Source organism: Pan paniscus, chromosome 6, assembly GCF_029289425.2.
Source record: "Pan paniscus chromosome 6, NHGRI_mPanPan1-v2.0_pri, whole genome shotgun sequence".
NCBI lineage: Eukaryota > Metazoa > Chordata > Mammalia > Primates > Hominidae > Pan > Pan paniscus.
The window spans coordinates 127,900,068-127,926,204 of NC_073255.2; positions in this window are offsets into that span (position 1 = coordinate 127,900,068).

A 26,137-nucleotide genomic window follows, 5' to 3' on the forward strand; every position below is an offset into this window, starting at 1 on the left:
TGAGGAAATATCTACAATGCCATCTGTATAGAGATATAAATATCTGGACCGCGAGCTGTATAAACATGGAAATATCTACATCGCTATCTGTATAAACGTGGAAATACCAACACCGCTATCGGTATAAACATGGAAATATCTACAACGCCATCTATATAAACATGGAAATATCTACACCGCTATGTCTATAAACATGGAAATACCTACACCACTATCTCTATAAACATGGAAATATCTACACCGCTATCTGTATGAACATGGAAATATCTACGCCGCTATCTCTATAAACATGGAAATATCTGCACTGCCATCTGTAAAAACATGGAAATACCTATACAGTCATCTGTATAAACATGGAAATATCTACAATGCCATCTGTATACACATGGAAATATCTACACAGCCATCTGTATAAACATGTAAATATTTATGCTGCTGTCTCTATAAACATGGAAATATCTTCACCGCCATCTCTATAAACATGAAAATATCTACACTGCCATCTCCATAAACATGGAACTAACTACTCCGCCATCTGTATAAACATGGAAACATCTACACCGCCATCATGTGAATTAGGAAATATCTACAATGCCATCTGTATAAAGATATAAATATCTGCACCGCGAGCTGCATAAACATGGAAATATCTACAACGCCATCTATATAAACATGGAAATATCTACACCGCTATGTCTATAAACATGGAAATACCTACACCGCTATCTCTATAAACATGGAATTATCTACACCGCTATCTGTATAAACATGGAAATATCTACGCCGCTATCTGTATAAACATGGAAATATCTATACGGCGATCTGTATAAACATGGAAATATCTACACCGCGATCTGTATAAACATGGAAATATCTACACCATTATCTGTATAAACATGGAAATATATACACCGCTATCTCTATAAACATGGAAATATGTACAAAGACATCTGTATAAACATGGAAATACCTACACAGTCATGTGTAAGAACATTTAAATACCTACACTGCCATCTGTATAAACATAGAAATATCTACACAGCCCTCTGTATAAATATGGACATATCTGCATAGGCATCTGTGTAAACCTGGAAATATATGCACCGCTATCAGTATAAACATGGAAATACCTACACCGCTGTCTCTATAAACATGGAAATATGTACACCGCTATGTGTATAAACATGGAAATATCTCCACTGCTGTCAGTATAAACATGGAAATATCTCCACCGTTATGTGTTTAAACATGGAAATATCTACAGCGCCATCTCTATAAACATTGAAATATCTACACTGCCATCTGTAAAAACATGGAAATATCTACACAGTCATCTGAATAAACATGGAAATATCTACACCACCATCTGTATATACATGGAAATATCTACACCACCATCTGTATACACATGGAAATATCTACACAGACATCTTTATAAATATGGAAATATCTACACGGCCATCTGTATAAACATGGAAATATCTACACTGCCATCTGTGGGAAGATGGAAATATGTACACGGCTATCTCAATAAATATGGAAATATCTACACCGCCACCTCTATAAACATGAAAATATATACACTGCCATCTCCATAAAGATGGAAGTATCTACTCCGCCATGTGTATAAACACGGAAATATCTACACCACCATCTGTGTAAACATGGAAATATCTACACCGCTATCTGTATAAACATGGAAATATCTACACCGCCTTCTGCATGTCCATGGAAATATCTATGCCGCCATCGGTATAAACATGGAAATACCTACACGGCCATCTGTGTATAGATGGAAATATCAACACCGCCATCTGTACAAACATGGAAATATCTACATCGGTATCTCTATAAACATGGAAAAATCTGCACTGCCATTTGTAAAAACATGGAAATACCTATACAGTCATCTGTATAAACATGGAAATATCTACAATGCCATCTGTATACACATGGAAATATCTACACAGCCATCTGTATAAACATGTAAATATCTACACTGCTATCTCTATAAGCATTGAAATATCTACACCGCCATCTCTATAAACCTTAAAATATCTACACTGCCATCTCCATGAACATGGAACTAACTACTTCGCCATCTGTATAAACATGGAATCATCTACACCGCCATCTGTGTGACTAAAGAAATATCTACAATGCCATCTGTATAAAGATAGAAATATCTGCACCGCGAGGTGTATAAACATGGAAATATCTACATCGCTATCTGTACAAACGTGGAAATACCAACACCGCTATCGGTAAAAACATGGAAATATCTACAACACCATCTATATAAACATGGAAATATCTACACCGCTATGTCTACAAACATGGAAATACCTACATCGCTATCTCTATAAACACGGAAATATCAACACCGCTATCTGTATAAACAAGGAAATATCTACACTGCTATCTGTATAAACACGGAAATATCTACACCGCGATCTGTATAAACATGGAATATCTACACCGCAATCTGTATAAACATGGAAATATCTTCACCGCGATCTGTATGAACATGGAAATATCTACACCGCTATCTGTACAAACATGGTAATATCTACACCTCCATCTATATAAACATGGAAATATCTACACCGCCATCTGTATAAACTTGGAAATATCTACAATGCCATCTGTAGAAAGATGGAAATATCTACACCGCAATCTGTGTAAACATGGAAATATCTATTCCGATATCTGTAAAAAGATGGAAATATCTACACCGCTATCTGTATAAACGTGGAAATACCAACACCGCTATCGGTATAAACATGGAAATATCTACAACGCAATATATATAAACATGGAAATATCTACACCGCTATGTCTATAAACATGGAAATACCTACACAGCTCTCTCTATAAACATGGAAATATCTACACCGCTATCTGTATAAACATGGAAATATCTACAATGCTATCTGTATAAACATGGAAATATCTTCACCGTGATCTGTATAAACATGGAAATATCTACACTGTGATCTGTATAAACATGGAAATATCTTCACCGCGATCTGTATAAACATGGAAATATCTACCATGCCATCTGTAGAAAGATGGAAATATCTACACCGCAGTCTCTGTAAACGTGGAAATATCTACACCGATATCTGTAAAAATATGGAAATATCTACACCGCTCTCTATACAAACATGGAAATATCTACAGCGCTATCTTTATAAACATGGAAATATCTACACCGCGATCTGTATTAACATGGAAATATCTACACCGCGATCTGTATAAACATGGAAATATCTACACCGCTATCTTTATAAACTTGGAAATATCTACACAGCTATCTCTATAAACATGGTAATATCTACACCGCCATCTGTATAAACATGGAAATACCTACAAAGTCAACTGTATAAACATGGAAATATCTACAGTGCCATTTCTATAAACATTGACAAATCTACAGTGCCATCTGTAAAAACATGGAAATATCTACACAGTCATCTGAATAAACATGGAAATATCTACACCACCATCTGTATAAACATGGAAATACCTACAATACCATCTGTATACTCATGGAAATATCTACACAGACATCTGTATAAATATGGAAATATCTACATGGCCATCTGTATATACATGGAAATAACTACACCGCTATCTCTATAAATATGGAAATATCTACACCGCCATCTCCATAAAGATGAAAAGATCTACACTGCCATCTCCATAAAGATGGAAGTATATACTCCGCCATGTATATACACACGGAAATATCTACACCACCATCTGTGTAAACATGGAAATATCTACACCGCTATCTGTATAAACATGGAAATATCTACACCGCCATCTGCATGTCCATGGAAATATCTACGCCGCCATCTGTATAAACATGGAAATATCTAAACGGCCATCTGTGTATAGATGGAAATATCAACACCGCCATCTGTACAAACATGGAAATATCTACATCGCTATCTCTATAAACATGGAAATATCTGCACTGCCATCTGTAAAAACATGGAAATACCTATACAGTCATCTGTATAAACATGTAAATATCCACACTGCTATCTCTATAAGCATGGAAATATCTGCACCGTCATCTCTATAAACATGAAAATATCTACACTGCCATCTCCATAAACATGGAACTAACTACTCCGCCATCTGTATAAACATGGAAACATCTACACCGTCATCTGTGTGAATAAGGAAATATCTACAATGCCATCTATATAAAGATATAAATATCTGCACTGCGAGCTGTATAAACATGGAAATATCTACATCCCTATCTGTATAAATGTGGAAATACCAACAACGCTATCGGTATAAACATGGAAATATCTACAACGCCATCTATATAAACATGGTAATATGTACATTGCTATGTCTATGAACATGGAAATAACTACACCGCTATCTCTGTAAACATGGAAATATCTACACCGCTATCTGTATAAACATGGAAATATCTACACCGCGATCTGTATAACATGGAAATATCTACACCGCTTTCTGTATAAATATGGAAATACATACACACCTATCTCTATAAACATGGAAATATCTACACCGCAATCTGTATAAACATGGAAATACCTACAAAGTCATCTGTTTAAACATGGAAATATCTACACAGCCATCTGTATAAACATGGAAATATCTACAGAGCCGTCTGTATATACATGGAAATATCTACACCGTTATCTGTATAAACATAGAAATAAATACACCACTATTTGTATAAACAAGGAAATATCTACACCACCATTTTTTAAACATGGAAATATCTACAGAGACATCTGTTTATACATGGAAATATCTACACCGCTATCTGTATAAACATGGAAATATCTACACTGCCATCTGTAAAAATATGGAAATACCTATACAGTCATCTGTATAAACATGGAAATATCTACAATGCCATCTGTATACACATGGAAATATCTACACAGCCATCTGTATAAACATGTAAATATCTACACTGCTATCTCTATAAGCATGGAAATATCTACAACGCCATCTCAATAAACATGAAAATACCTACACTGCCATCTCCATAAACATGGAACTAACTACTCCGCCATCTGCATAAACATGGAAACATCTACACCGCCATCTGTGTGAATAAGGAAATATCTACAATGCCATCTGTATAAAAATATATATATCGGCACCGCGAGCTGTATAAACATGGAAATATCTACATCGCTATCTGCATAAACGTGGAAATACCAACACTGCTATCATTATAAACATGGAAATATCTACAACGCCATCTATATAAACATGGAAATATCTACACCGCTATGTCTATAAACATGGAAATACCTACACCGCTATCTCTATAAACATGGAAATATCCACACCGCCATCTGCATATCCATGGAAATATCTACAACGCCATCTGTATAAAGATGGAAATATCTTCACGGCAATCTGTGTACAGATGGAAATATCAACACCGCCATCTGTACAAACATGGAAATATCTACACCGCTATCTGTATAAACATAGAAATACCGACACTGCAGTCTGTATAAACATGGAAATATCTACACCGCTATGTCTTCAAACATGGAAATACCTACACCGCTATCTCTATTAACATGGAAATATCCACACCTCCATCTGCATATCCATGGAAATATCTACAACGCCATCTGTATAAAGATGGAAATATCTACACGGAAATCTGTGTACAGATGGAAATATCAACACCGCCATCTGTACATACATGGAAATATCTACACTGCTATCTGTATAAACGTAGAAATACCTACACTTCAGTCTGTATAAACATGGAAATATCTACTCCGGTATCTGTATATACATGGAAATATCTACCCCACGATCTGTATAAACATGGAAATATATACACCGCTATCTGTATAAACATGGAAATATCTGCACCGCTATCTCTATAAACATGGAAATTTCTACACCGCCATCTGTATAAACATGGAAATACCTACAAAGTCATCTGTATAAACATGGAAATATCTACACAGCCATCTGTATAAACATGGAAATATCTACACCGCCATCTGTATATACATGGAAATATCTACACCGCTATCTCTATAAACATGGAAATATCTACACCGCCATCTGTATAAACATGGAAATGTCTACACTGCGGTCTGTATAAACATGGAAATTTCTACACCACGATCTGTATAAACATGGAAATATTTACACCGCTATCTGTATAAACATGGAAATATCTACACCGCTATCTCTATGAACATGGAAATATCTACAAAGCCATCTGTATAAACATGGAAATACCAACACAGTCATGTGTAGGAACATGGAAATATCTACTCCGCTATCTGTATAAACATGGAAAGATCTACACCGCGATCTGTATAACATGGAAATATCTACACCGCTATCTGTATAAACATGGAAATATTTACACTGCTATCTGTATAAACATGGAAATATGTACACCGTTATCTGTATAAATATGGAAATACCTACACCGCTATCTCTATAAACATGGAAATAACTACACCGCCATCTGTATAAACATGGAAATATCTACACTGCGGTCTGTATAAACATGGAAATTTCTACACCACGATCTGTATAAACATGGAAATATTTACACCGCTATCTGTATAAACATGGAAATATCTACACCGCTATCTCTATAAACATGGAAATATCTACAAAGCCATCTGTATAAATATGGAAATACCAACACAGTCATGTGTAGGAACATGGAAATATCTACACCGCAATCTGTATAAACATGGAAATATCTACAACGCGATCTGTATAACATGGAAATATCTACACCGCTTTCTGTATAAATATGGAAATACCTACACACCTATCTCTATAAACATGGAAATATCTACACCTCAATCTGTATAAACATGGAAATACCTACAAAGTCATCTGTTTAAACATGGAAATATCTACACAGCCATCTGTATAAACATGGAAATATCTACAGAGCCGTCTGTATATACATGGAAATATCTACACCGTTATCTGTATAAACATAGAAATAAATACACCACTATTTGTATAAACAAGGAAATATCTACACCACCATTTTTTAAACATGGAAATATCTACAGAGACATCTGTTTATACATGGAAATATCTACACCGCTATCTGTATAAACATGGAAATATCTACACTGCCATCTGTAAAAACATGGAAATACCTATACAGTCATCTGTATAAACATGGAAATATCTACAATGCCATCTGTATACACATGGAAATATCTACACAGCCATCTGTATAAACATGTAAATATCTACACTGCTATCTCTATAAGCATGGAAATATCTACAACGCCATCTCAATAAACATGAAAATATCTACACTGCCATCTCCATAAACATGGAACTAACTACTCCGCCATCTGCATAAACATGGAAACATCTACACCGCCATCTGTGTGAATAAGGAAATATCTACAATGCCATCTGTATAAAAATATATATATCGGCACCGCGAGCTGTATAAACATGGAAATATCTACATCGCTATCTGTATAAACGTGGAAATAGCAACACTGCTATCATTATAAACATGGAAATATCTACAACGCCATCTATATAAACATGGAAATATCTACACCGCTATGTCTATAAACATGGAAATACCTACACCGCTATCTCTATAAACATGGAAATATCCACACCGCCATCTGCATATCCATGGAAATATCTACAACGCCATCTGTATAAAGATGGAAATATCTTCACGGCAATCTGTGTACAGATGGAAATATCAACACCGCCATCTGTACAAACATGGAAATATCTACACCGCTATCTGTATAAACATAGAAATACCGACACTGCAGTCTGTATAAACATGGAAATATCTACACCGCTATGTCTTCAAACATGGAAATACCTACACCGCTATCTCTATTAACATGGAAATATCCACACCTCCATCTGCATATCCATGGAAATATCTACAACGCCATCTGTATAAAGATGGAAATATCTACACGGAAATCTGTGTACAGATGGAAATATCAACACCGCCATCTGTACATACATGGAAATATCTACACTGCTATCTGTATAAACATAGAAATACCTACACTTCAGTCTGTATAAACATGGAAATATCTACTCCGGTATCTGTATATACATGGAAATATCTACCCCACGATCTGTATAAACATGGAAATATATACACCGCTATCTGTATAAACATGGAAATATCTGCACCGCTATCTCTATAAACATGGAAATTTCTACACCGCCATCTGTATAAACATGGAAATACCTACAAAGTCATCTGTATAAACATGGAAATATCTACACAGCCATCTGTATAAACATGGAAATATCTACACCGCCATCTGTATATACATGGAAATATCTACACCGCTATCTCTATAAACATGGAAATATCTACACCGCCATCTGTATAAACATGGAAATGACTACACTGCGGTCTGTATAAACATGGAAATTTCTACACCACGATCTGTATAAACATGGAAATATTTTCACCGCTATCTGTATAAACATGGAAATATCTACACCGCTATCTCTATGAACATGGAAATATCTACAAAGCCATCAGTATAAACATGGAAATACCAACACAGTCATGTGTAGGAACATGGAAATATCTACTCCGCTATCTGTATAAACATGGAAAGATCTACACCGCGATCTGTATAACATGGAAATATCTACACCGCTATCTGTATAAACATGGAAATATTTACACTGCTATCTGTATAAACATGGAAATATGTACACCGTTATCTGTATAAATATGGAAATACCTACACCGCTATCTCTATAAACATGGAAATAACTACACCGCCATCTGTATAAACATGGAAATATCTACACTGCGGTCTGTATAAACATGGAAATTTCTACACCACGATCTGTATAAACATGGAAATATTTACACCGCTATCTGTATAAACATGGAAATATCTACACCGCTATCTCTATAAACATGGAAATATCTACAAAGCCATCTGTATAAACATGGAAATACCAACACAGTCATCTGTTTAAACATGGAAATATCTACACAGCCATCTGTATAAACATGGAAATATCTACAGAGCCGTCTGTATATACATGGAAATATCTACACCGCTATCTGTATAAACATGGAAATAAATACACCACTATTTGTATAAACAAGGAAATATCTACACCACCATCTGTTTAAACATGGAAATATCTACAGAGACATCTGTTTATACATGGAAATATCTACACCGCTATCTGTATAAACATGGAAATATCTACACTGCCATCTGTAAAAACATGGAAATACCTATACAGTCATCTGTATAAACATGGAAATATCTACAATGCCATCTGAATACACATAGAAATATCTACACAGCCATCTGTATAAACATGTAAATATCTACACTGCTATCTCTATAAGCATGGAAATATCTACAACGCCATCTCTATAAACATGAAAATATCTACACTGCCATCTCCATAAACATGGAATTAACTACTCCGCCATCTGCATAAACATGGAAACATCTACACCGCCATCTGTGTGAATAAGGAAATATCTACAATGCCATCTGTATAAAAATATATATATCAGCACCGCGAGCTGTATAAACATGGAAATATCTACATCGCTATCTGTATAAACGTGGAAATACCAACACTGCTATCATTATAAACATGGAAATATCTACAACGCCATCTATATAAACAAGGAAATATCTACACCGCAATGTCTATAAACATGGAAATACCTACACCGCTATCTCTATAAACTTGGAAATATCTACACAGCTATCTGTAAACAAGGAAATATCCACACCGCTATCTGTATAAACACGGAAATATCTACACCGCGATCTGTATAAACATGGAAATATCTACACCGCGATCTGTATAAACATGGAAATATCTTCACCACGATCTGTATAAACATGGAAATATCTACACCGCTATCTGTATAAACATGGTAATATCTACACCACCATCTATATAAACATGGAAATATCTACACCGCCATCTGTATAAACATGGAAATATCTATAATGCCATCTGTAGAAACATGGAAATATCTACACCGCAATCTGTGTAAACATGGAAATATCTATTCCGATATCTGAAAAAAGATCAAATATCTACACCGCTATCAGTATAAACGTGGAAATACCAACACCGCTATCGGTATAAACATGGAAATATCTACATCGCTATCTGCATAAACGTGGAAATACCAACACTGCTATCATTATAAACATGGAAATAACTACAACGCCATCTATATAAACATGGAAATATCTACACCGATATGTCTATAAACATGGAAATACCTACACTGCTATCTCTATAAACATGGAAATATCCACACCGCCATCTGCATATCCATGGAAATATCTTCAACGCCATCTGTATAAAGATGGAAATATCTTCACGCCAATCTGTGTACAGATGGAAATATCAACACCGCCATCTGTACAAACATGGAAATATCTACACCGCTATCTGTATAAACATAGAAATACCGACACTGCAGTCTGTGTAAACATGGAAATATCTACACCGCTATGTCTTTAAACATGGAAATACCTACACCGCTATCTCTATAAACATGGAAATATCTACACCGCCATCTGTATAAACATGGAAATATCTACACTGCGGTCTGTATAAACATGGAAATTTCTACACCACGATCTGTATAACCATGGAAATATTTACACCGCTATCTGTATAAACATGGAAATATCTACACCGCTATCTCTATAAACATGGAAATATCTACAAAGCCATCTGTATAAACATGGAAATACCAACACGGTCATGTGTAGGAACATGGAAATATCTACACCGCAATCTGTATAAACATGGAAATATCTACACCGCGATCTGTATAACATGGAAATATCTACACCGCTTTCTGTATAAATATGCAAATACATACACACCTATCTCTATAAACATGGAAATATCTACACCGCAATCTGTATAAACATGGAAATATCCACAGAGCCGTCTGTATATACATGGAAATATCTACACCGTTATCTGTATAAACATGGAAATAAATACACCACTATTTGTATAAACAAGGAAATATCTACACCACCATTTGTTTAAACATGGAAATATCTACAGAGACATCTGTTTATACATGCAAATATCTACACTGCTATCTGTATAAACATGGAAATATCTACACTGCCATCTGTAAAAACATGGAAATACCTATACAGTCATCTGTATAAACATGGAAATATCTACAATGCCATCTGTATACACATGGAAATATCTACACAGCCATCTGTATAAACATGTAAATATCTACACTGCTATCTCTATAAGAATGGAAATATCTACAACGCCATCTCTATAAACATGAAAATACCTACACTGCCATCTCCATAAACATGGAACTAACTACTCCGCCATCTGCATAAACATGGAAACATCTACACCGCCATCTGTGTGAATAACGAAATATCTACAATGCCATCTGTATAAAAATATATATATCTGCACCGCGAGCTGTATAAACATGGAAATATCTACATCGCTATCTGTATAAACGTGGAAATAGCAACACTGCTATCATTATAAACATGGAAATATCTACAACGCCATCTATATAAACATGGAAATATCTACACCGCTATGTCTATAAACATGGAAATACCTACACCGCTATCTCTATAAACATGGAAATATCCACACCGCCATCTGCATATCCACGGAAATATCTACAACGCCATCTGTATAAAGATGGAAATATCTTCACGGCAATCTGTGTACAGATGGAAATATCAACACCGCCATCTGTACAAACATGGAAATATCTACACCGCTATCTGTATAAACATAGAAATACCGACACTGCAGTCTGTATAAACATGGAAATATCTACACCGCTATGTCTTTAAACATGGAAATACCTACACCGCTATCTCTATTAACATGGAAATATCCACACCGCCATCTGCATATCCATGGAAATATCTACAATGCCATCTGTATAAAGATGGAAATATCTACACGGAAATCTGTGTACAGATGGAAATATCAACACCGCCATCTGTACATACATGGAAATATCTACACTGCTATCTGTATAAACGTAGAAATACCTACACTTCAGTCTGTATAAACATGGAAATATCTACTCCGGTATCTGTATATACATGGAAATATCTACCCCACGATCTGTATAAACATGGAAATATATACACCGCTATCTGTATAAACATGGAAATATCTGCACCGCTATCTCTATAAACATGGAAATTTCTACACCGCCATCTGTATAAACATGGAAATACCTACAAAGTCATCTGTACAAACATGGAAATATCTAGACAGCCATCTGTATAAACATGGAAATATCTACACCGCCATCTGTATATACATGGAAATATCTACACCGCTATCTCTATAAACTTGGAAATATCTACACCGCCATCTGTATAAACATGGAAATATCTACACCGCTATCTCTATAAACATGGAAATATTTACAAAGCCATCTGTATAAACATGGAAATACCAACACAGTCATGTGTAGGAACATGGAAATATCTACTCCGCTATCTGTATAAACATGGAAAGATCTACACCGCGATCTGTATAATATGGAAATATCTACACCGCTATCTGTATAAACATGGAAATATTTACACTGCTATCTGTATAAACATGGAAACATGTACACCGTTATCTGTATAAATATGGAAATACCTACACCGCTATCTCTATAAACATGGAAATAACTACACCGCCATCTGTATAAACATGGAAATATCTACACTGCGGTCTGTATAAACATGGAAATTTCTACACCACGATCTGTATAAACATGGAAATATTTACACCGCTATCTGTATAAACATGGAAATATCTACACCGCTATCTCTATAAACATGGAAATATCTACAAAACCATCTGTATAAATATGGAAATACCAACACAGTCATGTGTAGGAACATGGAAATATCTACACCGCAATCTGTATAAACATGGAAATATGTACAAAGTCATCTGTTTAAACATGGAAATATCTACACAGCCATCTGTATAAACATGGAAATATCTACAGAGCCGTCTGTATATACATGGAAATATCTACACCGCTATCTGTATAAACATGGAAATAAATACACCACTATTTGTATAAACAAGGAAATATCTACACCACCATCTGTTTAAACATGGAAATATCTACAGAGACATCTGTTTATACATGGAAATATCTACACCGCTATCTGTATAAACATGGAAATATCTACACTGCCATCTGTAAAAACATGGAAATACCTATACAGTCATCTGTATAAACATGGAAATATCTACAATGCCATCTGAATACACATAGAAATATCTACACAGCCATCTGTATAAACATGTAAATATCTACACTGCTATCTCTATAAGCATGGAAATATCTACAACGCCATCTCTATAAACATGAAAATATCTACACTGCCATCTCCATAAACATGGAACTAACTACTCCGCCATCTGCATAAACATGGAAACATCTACACCGCCATCTGTGTGAATAAGGAAATATCTACAATGCCATCTGTATAAAAATATATATATCAGCACCGCGAGCTGTATAAACATGGAAATATCTACATCGCTATCTGTATAAACGTGGAAATACCAACACTGCTATCATTATAAACATGGAAATATCTACAACGCCATCTATATAAACATGGAAATATCTACACCGCTATGTCTATAAACATGGAAATACCTACACCGCTATCTCTATAAACTTGGTAATATCTACACAGCTATCTGTATAAACCAGGAAATATCCACACCGCTATCTGTATAAACACGGAAATACCTACACCGCGATCTGTATAAACATGGAAATATCTACACCGCGATCTGTATAAACATGGAAATATCTTCACCACGATCTGTATAAACATGGAAATATCTACAATGCCATCTGTAGAAAGATGGAAATATCTACACCGCAATCTGTGTAAACATGGAAATATCTATTCCGATATGTGAAAAAAGATCAAATATCTACACCGCTATCAGTATAAACGTGGAAATACCAACACCGCTATCGGTATAAACATGGAAATATCTACACCGTGATCTGTATAAACATGGAAATATCTACACCGCGATCTGTATAAACATGGAAATATCTACACCGTGATCTGTATAAACATGGAAATATCTACACCGCGATCTGTATAAACATGGAAATATCTACACCGTGATCTGTATAAACATGGAAATATCTACACCGCCATCTCCTTAAACATGGAAATATCTACACAAATATCTGTATAAACATGGAAATATCCACATCCCTATCTCTATAAACATGGAAAAATCAACACCGCTATCTTTATGAACATGGAAATATCTACACCGCCATCTCTATAAACATGAAAATATCTACACCGCGATCCGTATAAACGTGGAAATATCTACACCGCTATCTCTATAAACATGGAAATATCTCCACTGCTATCTCTATAAACATCAAAATATCTACACCGCCATCTGTATAAACATGGAAATAGCTACAACGCCATCTTTATAAACATGGAAATATCTACAACGCTATGTCTATAAACATGGAAATACCTACACCGCTATCTCTATAAACATGGAAATAGCTACACCACAATCTGTATAAACATGGAAATATCTTCACCACGATCTGTATAAACATGGAAATATCTACAACGCTATCTGTATAAACATGGTAACATCTACACCACCATCCATATAACCATGGAAATATCTACACCGCCATCTGTATAAACATGGAAATATCTACAATGCCATCTGTAGAAAGATGGAAATATCTACACAGCCATCTGTATAAACCTGGAAATATCTACTCAGCCATCTGTATATACATGGAAATATCTACATCGCTCTCTGTATAAACCTGGGAATAACTACACCGCTATTTGTATAAACAAGCAAATATCTACACCGTGATCTGTATAAACATGGAAATATCTACACCGCCATCTCTATAAACATGGAAATATCTACAGCCCTATCTGTATAAACATGGAAATATCCACACCGCTGTCTCTATAAACATGGAAAAATCAACACCGCTATCTCTATGAACATGGAAATATCTACACCATCATCTCTATAAACATGGAAATATCTACACCATGATCAGTATAAACATGGAAATATCAACACCGCTATCTGTATAAACATGGAAATATCTACACCGCGATCTGTATAAACATGGAAATATCAACACCGCGATCTGTACAAACATGGAAATACCTTCACCACGATCTGTATAAACATGGAAATATCTACACCGCGATCTGTATAAACATGGAAATATCTACACCGCGATCTGTATAAACATGGAAATATCTACACCGCCATCTTTATAAACATGGAAATACCTACACCCCTATCTGTATAAACATGGAAATATCCCCACCGCTATCTCTATAAACATGGAAAAGTAAACACCGCTATCTCTATGAACATGGAAACATCTACACCGCCATCTCTATAAACATGGAAATGTCTACACCACGATCAGTATAAACATGGAAATATCTACACCGCTATCTGTATAAACATGGAAATATCTCCACTGCTATCTCTATAAATATTGAAATATCTACACCGCCATCTGTATAAACATGGAAATACAAAGTTATCTGTATAAACATGGAAATATCTACAACACCATCTGTATAAACATGGAAATATCTACACAGCCATGTGTATATACCTGGAAATATCTACACCGCTATCTATATAATCATGGAAATAACTACACCGCTATCAGTATAAACATGGAAATATCTACCACGTTATCTACATATCTATGGAAATATCTGTGCCACCATCTGTATAAACATGGAAATATCGACACAGTCATCTGTGTATAGATGGAAATATCAACACCGCCATCTGTACAAACATGGAAATATCTGCACCGCTATCTGTATACACATGGAAATATCTACACCGTGGTTTGTATATACATGGAAATATCTACACCGCTAGCTGTATAAACATGGAAATATCTGCACCGCTATCTGTATAAACATGGAAATATCTACACCACGATCTTTATAAAAATGGAAATATATACAGCGAAATCTGTATAAACATGGGAATTTCTGCACCGCTATCTCTATAAACATGTTAATATCTACAAAGCCATCTGTATAAAGATGGAAATACCTAAACAGTCATGTGTAGGAACATGGAAATATCTACACTGCCGTCTGTATAAACATAGAAATATCTACACAGCCCTCTGTATAAATATGGAAATATCTGCATAGGCATCTGTGTAAACATGGAAATATCTGCACCGCTATCTGTATAAACATGGAAATACCTACACTGCTGTCTGTATAAACATGGAAATATCTCCACCGTTATCTGTTTAAACATGGAAATATCTACAGCGCCTTCTCTATAAAGATTGAAATATCTACTCTGCCATCTGTAAAAACATGGAAATATCTACACAGTCATATGAATAAACATGGAAATATCTACACCACCATCTGTATATACATGGAAATACCTACAATACCATCTGTATACACATGGAAATATCTACACAGACATCTGTATAAATATGGAAATATCTACATGGCCATCTGTATAAACATGGAAATATCTAAACTGCCATCTGTAGAAAGATGGAAATATGTACACCGCTATATCTATAAATATGGAAATGTCTACACCGCCATCTCTATAAACATGAAAATATGTACACTGCCATCTCCATAAAGATGGAAGTATCTACTCCGCAATGTGTATAAACACGGAAATATCTACACCACCATCTGTGTAAACATGGAAATATCTACAACGCTATCTGTATAAACATGGAACTATCTACACCGCCATCTGCATGTCCATGGAAATACCTATGCCGCCATCTGTATAAACATGGAAATATCTACACGGCCATCTGTGTATAGATGGAAATATCAACACCGCCATCTGTACAAACATGGAAATATCTACATCGCTATCTCTATAAACATGGAAATATCTGCACTGTCATCTGTAAAAATATTGAAATACATATACAGTCATCTGTATAAACATGGAAATATCTACAATGCCATCTCTATACACATGGAAATATCTACACAGCCATCTGTATAAACATGTAAATATCTACACTGCTATCTCTATAAACATGGAAATATCTACACCGCCATCTCTATAAACATGAAAATATCTACACTGCCATCTCCATAAACATGAAACTAACTACTTCGCAATCTGTATAAACATGGAAATATCTACACCGCCATCTGTGTGAATAAGGAAATATCTACAATGCCATCTGTATAAAGATATAAATATCTGCACCGCGAGCTGTATAAATATGGAAATATCTACATCGCTATCTGTAAAACGTAGAAATACCAACACTGCTAACGGTATAAACATGGAAATATCTACACAGCCATCTGTATATACATGGAAATATCTACACCGCTATCTGTATAAACATGGAAATAACTACACCGCTATTTGTATAAACAAGGAAATATCTACACCGTGATCTGAATAAACATGGAAATATCTACACCGCCATCTCTATAAGCATGGAAATATCTACAACCCTATCTGTATAAACATCGAAATATCCACACCACTATCTCTATAAACATGGAAAAATCGTCACCGCTATCTCTATGAACATGGAATTATATACACCACCATCTCTATAAACATGGGAATATCTACACCGCGATCAGTATAAACATGGAAATATCTACACCGCTATCTAAACATGGAAATATCTCCACTGCTCTCTCTATACACATCGAAATATCTACACCGCCATCTGTATAAACATGAAAATACTTACAAATTTATCTGAATAAACATGGAAATATCTACACCGGTATCTGTATAAACATGGAAATATCTACACCACGATCTGTATAAACATGGAAATATTTACACCGCTATCTGTATAAACCTGGAAATATCTACACTGCTGTCTCTATAAATATGGAAATATCTACACCGCCATCTTTATAAACATGGAAATAATTACACAGTTATGTGTAGGAACATGGAAATATCTACGCCACCGTTTGTATAAAGATGGAAATATCTACAACGTTATCTGTATAAACATGGAAATATCTACACAGTGATCTGTATAAACATGGAAATATGTACAGCACTCTCTGAATAAAGATGGAAATATCTACACCGCTATCTGTAAAAACATGGAAATTTCTAAACCACTATCTGTATAAATATGGAAATATTTAAACCGCTATCTCAATAAACATGGAAATATCTACACCGCTATCTCTATAAACATGGAAATATCTACACCGCCATCTGTATTAACCTGGAAATATCTACACAGTCATCTGTATAAACCTGGAAATATCTACACTGTCATCTATGTAAACGTGGAAATATCTACAGAGAACTCTGTATAAACATGGAAATATCGGCACTGCCATCTGTATAAGCATGGAAATATCTACACCGCTCTCTGTATAAACATGGAAATATCGACACCGCTATGTGTATTAACGTGGAAATATCTCCATTGCTATCTGTATAAACATGGACATATCTCCACCGCAATCTTTATAAACATGAAAATATCTACACCGCTATCTCTATAAACATGGAAATATCTGCACTGCCATCTGTAAAAACATGGAAGTACCTATACAGTGATCTGTATAAACATGAAAATATCTACAATGCCATCTGAATACACATGGAAATATCTACACAGCCATCTGTATAAACATGTAAATATCTACACTGCTATCTCTATAAACATGGAAATATCTACACCGCCATCTCTATAAACCTGAAAATATCTACACCGCAATCTTTATAAACATGGAAATAACTACACCGCCATCTCTATAAACATGGAAATATCTACACCGCCATCTGCATAAACATGGAAATATCTACACCGCTATCTGTATAAATATGGAAATATCTACACCATTCTCTCTATAAACATGGACATATCTTCACCACTCTCTGTATAAACATGGAAATATCTACACCGTTATCTCTATGAACATGGAAATATCTACACCGCCATCTGTATACACATGGAAATATCTACACAGTCATCTGTATAAACATTGAAATATCTACACCAACATCTCTATAAACATGGAAATATCTACACTGCCATATGTATACACATGGAAATATCTACACAGCCATCTGAATAAACATGGAAATATTTACACCGCGATCTCTATAAACATGGAAATCTCTACACTGCCATCTGTGGAAAGATGGAAATATCTACATCGCGATCTGTATAAAATGGAAATATCTACACCGCTACCTGTAGAAACATGGAAATATCTACACCGCTATCTCTATAAACATGGAAATATCTCCACCACGATCTGTATATACAAGGAAATATCTCCACCGTTATCTGTGTAAACATGGAAATATCTACACCGCTATCTGTATAAATACGGAAATATGTACAACCCTATCTGTGTAAACATGGAAATATCTACACAGGTATCTGTGTAAACTACGAAATATCTACACAGCTATCTGTGTAAAGATGGAAATATCTACACCGCAATCTGTGCAAAGATGGAAATATCTACACAGCTATCTCTGTAAACATGGAAATATCTACACCGCTATGTGTATAAACATGGAAATATCCACAGCTCCATCTGTATAAACATGTAAATACCTACACCGCCATCTGTATAAACATGGAAATATCTACACCGCCAGCTGTATAAACATGGAAATATCTACACCAATATCGGTATAAATATGGAAAAATCTACACTGTTATCTCAATAAACTTGGAAATATCTACACCGCCAGCTGTATAAACATGGAAATATCTACACCACTATCGGTATAAATATGGAAAAATCTACACTCTTATCTCAATAAACATGGAAATAACTACACCGCCATCTGTATATACATGGAAATATCTACACCACTATCTCTATAAACATGGAAATATCTACACTGCAATCTGTATGAACATTCAAATATCTACACAGTCATCTGTATAAACATGAAAATATCTACACCACCATCTGTATAAACATGGAAATATCTACACCACCATCTGTATAAACTTGGAAATATCTACACCACCATCTCTATAAACATGGAAATATCTACATTACCATATGTATACACATGGAAATAACATCACGCCATCTGTATAAACATGGAAATATTTACACCGCTATCTGTATAAACATGGAAATATCTACACCGCTACCTGCATAAACATGGAAATATCTACATCGCCATCTGTATAAACATGGAAATATCTACAACGCTATCTGTATAAACGTGGAAACATCTACACCGCTAGCTGTATAAACGTAGAAATATCTACAAAGCTATTTGTATAATCGTGGAAAGCTCTACATCGCTATCTGTATAAACGTGGAAATATCTACCCCGCTATCTGTATAAACATGGAAATATCTACACCGCTATCTGTGTACACATGGAAATATCTACATCGCCATGTGTATAAACTTGGAAATATCTACACCGCGATCTGTATAGACGTGGAAATATCTACACCGCTATCTGTACATAGGTGGAAATATCTACACAGCTATCTGTATAAACATGGAAATATCTACACCGCTATCTGTGTAAACATGGAAATATCTACATCGCTATCTGTGTAAACAAAGAAATATCCACACAGCTATCTGTGTAATGTTGGAAATATCTACACCGCTATCTGTGCAAAGTTTGAAATATCTACAACGGTGTCTCAGTAAACACGGAAATATCAACACCGCTATATGTATAAACATGGAACTGTGTACACCGCCATTTGTATAAACATGGAAATATCTACACCGCCATCTGTATAAACAAGGAAATATCTACACCGCCATTTGTATAAACATGGAAATATCTACACCGCTATCTCTATAAACATGGAAATATATACACCGCCATCTGTATAAACATGCAAATATCTTCACATTCATCTGTATAATCTTGGAAATATCTACACCACTATCTTTATAAATATGGAAATAGCTAAACTGCCATCTGTATACACATGGACAATATCTACACAGCCATCAGTACAAACATGGAAATATCTACAAAGCTATCTTTATAAACATGGAAATATCTACACCGCTGTCTGTATAAACATTGAAATATCTTAACCACTATCTTTATAAACATGGAAATACCTACACCGCCATCTCTATAAACATGGAAATAACTACATCGCCATCTGCATGAACAAGGAAATATCTACACCGCTATCTGTATAAACATGGAAATATCTACACCACCATCTGTAAAAACATGGAAATATCTACACCGCTATCTGTATAAATATGGAAATATCTACACCTTTATCTCTATAAACATGCAAATAACTACACCGCTATCTGTATAAACATGGAAATACCTACACCGCTATTTGTATGAACATGGAAATATCTACACCGCTATCTGCGTATGCATGCAAATATCTACATCGCTATCTGTATAAACATGGAAATATCTCCAGCGCTATCTCTATAAACATGGAAATATCTACAACGCTACCTGTATAAACATGGAAATAACTACAACACTATCTGTGTAAACATGGAAATATCTACACAGCTATCTGTGTAAACATGGAAATATATACACCGTTATCTGTATAAAGATGGAAATATTTACACCGCAATCTGTGCAAATATGCAAATATCTACACCGCTATTTCTGTAAACATGGAAATATCTACACTGGTATCTGAATAAACATGGAAATATCTACACCACGATATGTATAAACATGGAAATATCTACACCACGATCTGTATAAACATAGAAATATGTACACCGCTAGCTGTATAAACAAGGAAATATCTACACCGCTATCATTATAAACATGGAAATATCTACATTTCTATATGTATAAACATGGAAATATCTACACTGCCATCTGTATAAACACGGAAATAGCTACACAGTCATCTGTATAAACATGGAAATCTCTACAAAACTATCAGTATAAACATGGAAATATCTACACTGCCATCTGTATAAACATGGAAATATCTACACAGTCATCTCTATAAACATGAAAATATCTGCAACAATATCTGTGTAAACATGGAAATATCTACACAGATATCTGTGTAAACATGAATATATGAACATCACGATCTGTGTAAAGATGGAAATATCTAGACCGCAATCTGTGCAAATATGAAAATACCTACAGTGCTATCTCTGTAAAGAAGAAAAATATGTACACCACTATCTGTATAAACATGGAAATATCTACACCACTATCTGTATAAACATGGAAATATCTACACCGCCATCTCCATAAACATGGAAATATCTACATCGCCATCTGCATGAACATGGAAATATCTACACCGCTATCTGTATAAACATGGAAATATCTACACCACCATCTGTGAAAACATAGAAATATCTACACCGCTATCTGTATAAAAATGGAAATATCTACACCTTTATCTCAATAAACATGCAAATAACTACACCGCTATCTGTATAAACATGGAAATACCTACACCGCTATTTGTATGAACATGGAAATATCTACACCGCTATCTCTATATCATGGAAATATCTGCACCGTTATCTGAATAAACATGTAAATACAAACACCGCTATCTGTATAAACATGGAAATATCCACACCACGATCTGTATAAACATGGAAATCTATCCACCGCTATCTGTATAATCATGGAAATATCTACACCGACATCTGTGTAAACATGGAAATATCTACACTGCTATCTGTATAAATATTGAAATATCTACACCGCTATCAGTATAAATATGGAAATTTCTACAAAGCTATCTGTGTAAACACGTAAATATCTACACAGCTATCTGTGTAAACTTGGAAATATATAAAGAGCTATCTGAGTAAAGATTGAAATATCTGCTCCACAATCTGTGCAAACTTGGAAATATCTACACCGCTATCTCTATAAACATGCAGATATTTACACCGCTATCTGTATAAACATGGAAATACCTACACCACTATCTGAATACACAAGAAAATATCTACACCGCCATCTGAATAAACAAGGAAATATCTACACCGCCATCTGTATAAACATGGAAATATCTACACCGCTATCTCTATAAACATGGGAATATCTACACCGCCATCTATATAAACATGCAAATATCTACACAGTTGTCTGTATAAACATGGAAATATCTACACCACCATCTCTATAAACATGGAAATATATACACTACCATGTGTATGCACATGAAAATATCTACACAGCCATCTGTATAAACATGGAAATATCTACACCGCTGTCTCTATGAACATGGAAATATCTCCACTGCTATCTGTATAAACATGGAAATATCTACACAACGATCTCTATAAACATGGAAATATCTGCACCGCTATCTGTATAAACATGGAAATATTTACACCGCTATCTGTATAAACATGGAAATATCTACACCGCTGTCTGTATAAACATGGAAATATCTACAACGCTATCTCTCTAAACATGGAAATATATACACCGCTTTCTGTCTAAACTTGGAAATATCTACCGGGCTATCTGTGTAAAGATGGAAATATCTGCACCGCAATCTGTGCAAAGAGGGAAATATCTACACCGTTATCTCTATAAACATGGAAATATCTACACCGCTATCTATATAAACATGGAAATATCTACACCACTATCTGTATAAACAAGGAAATATCTACACCGCCATCTGTATAAACGTGGAAATTTGTACACCGCTATCTCTATAACCATGGAAATATCTACACCGCCATTTCTATAAACATGGAAATATATACACTGACATATGTATACACATGGAAATATCTACACGGCCATCTGTATAAACATGGAAATATTTACAACCCTATCTCTATAAACATGGAAATATCTACTCCGCCATCTGCATAAACGATGAAATATCTACACTGCCATCTATATAAACATGGAAATAACTACACCCGTATCTCTATAAACAAAGAAATACATACACCTCTAACTCTATAAACATGCCAATATCTAAACCGCAATCTCTATGAACAGGAAAATATCTACACCGCCATCTCCATAAACATGGAACTATGTACACTGCCATCTTTTTAAACATGGAAATATCTACACCGCTATCTGTATAAACATGGAAATATCTATACCGCTATCTGTACAAACATGGATATATCTCCACCGCTATCTCTATAAACATGGAAATAACTACACTGCCATCTCTATACACGTGGAAATAACTACACGCCCTCTCTATAAAAATAGAAATATCTACACCGCCATCTCTATATTCATGGAAATGTCTACAGTGCTATCTGTATAAACAGGGAAATATCTACACAGCCGTCTCTATAAAAATGGAAATATCTACACTGCCATCTGTATATACATGGAAATAGCTACACAGTCATCTGCATAAACATAGAAATAACTACACCGCCATCTGCATAAACATGGAAATATCTACACTGCCATCAGTATGAGCATGTAAATATCTACACAGCTATCTCTATAAACATGGAAATTTCTACAACGCTACCTGTATAAACATGGAAATATCTACACCGCTCTCTCTATAAACATGGAAATATCTACACCGTTATCTGTATAAACATGGAAATATCTACACCGCTATCTGTATAAACATGGAAATGTCTACACCGCTACCTCTATAAACATGGTAATGTCTACACGGCTGTCTCCATAATCATGGAAATATCTACAACGCTATATGTATACCCATGGAAATATCTACACAGCTATCTGTGTAAACATGGAAATATCTACACCGCTATCAGTGCAAAGATGTAAATATGTACAAAACTATCTATGTAAATATGGAAATATCTACACCGCTATCTGTATAAACATGGAAATATCTACACAACTATATGTATAATCATGTTAATATCTACACCGCTATCTCTATAAACATGGAAATATCTACACCGCCATCTGTACAAACATGGAAATATTTACACCGCGATCTCTATAAACATGGAAAGCTCTACACTGCCATCTGTGGAAAGAGGGAAATATCTACATCGCGATCTGTATAAAATGGAAATATCTACACCGCTACCTGTAGATACATGGAAATATCTACACCGCAATCTGTATAAACATGGAAATATCTCCACCACGATCTGTATAAACAAGGAAATATCTCCACCGCTATCTGTGTAAACATGGAAATATCTGCACTGCTATCTGGATAAACACGGAAATATCTACAACCCGATCTGTGTAAACATGGAAATATCTACACAGGTATCTGTGTAAACTAGGAAATATCTACACCGCTATATGTGTAAAGATGGAAATATCAACACCGCAATCTGTGCAAAGATGGAAATATCTACACCGCTATCTCTGTAAACATGGAATTATCTACACTGCTATGTGTATAAACATGGAAATATCTACACCTCAATCTGTATAAACATGGAAATACCAACACCGCCATCTGTATAAACATGGAAATATCTACACCGCGAACTGCGTAAACATGGAAATATCTACACCGTTATCGGTATAAATATGGAAAAATCTACACTGTTATCTCAATAAACATGGAAGTAACTACACCGCCATCTGTATATACATGGAAATATCTACACCACTATCTCTATAAACATGGAAATATCTACTCTGCAATCTGTATGAACATTCAAATATCTATACAGTCATCTGTATAAACATGGGAATATCTACACCACCATCTGTATAAACATGGAAATATCTACATTATCATATGTATACACATGGAAATATCTTCACGCCATCTGTATAAACATGGAAATATTTACACCGCTATCTGTATAAACATGAAAATGTCTACACCGCTACCTGCATAAACATGGAAATATGTTCATCGCCATCTGTATCAACATGGAAATATCTACAACGCTATCTGTATAAACGTGGAAATATCTACACCGCGATCTGTATAAACATGGAAATATCTACACCGCGATCTGTATAACCATGGAAATATCTACACGGCGATCTGTATAAACATGGAAATATCTACACCGCGATCTGTATAAACATGGAAATATCTTCACGGCGATCTGTATAAACATGGAAATATCTACACCGC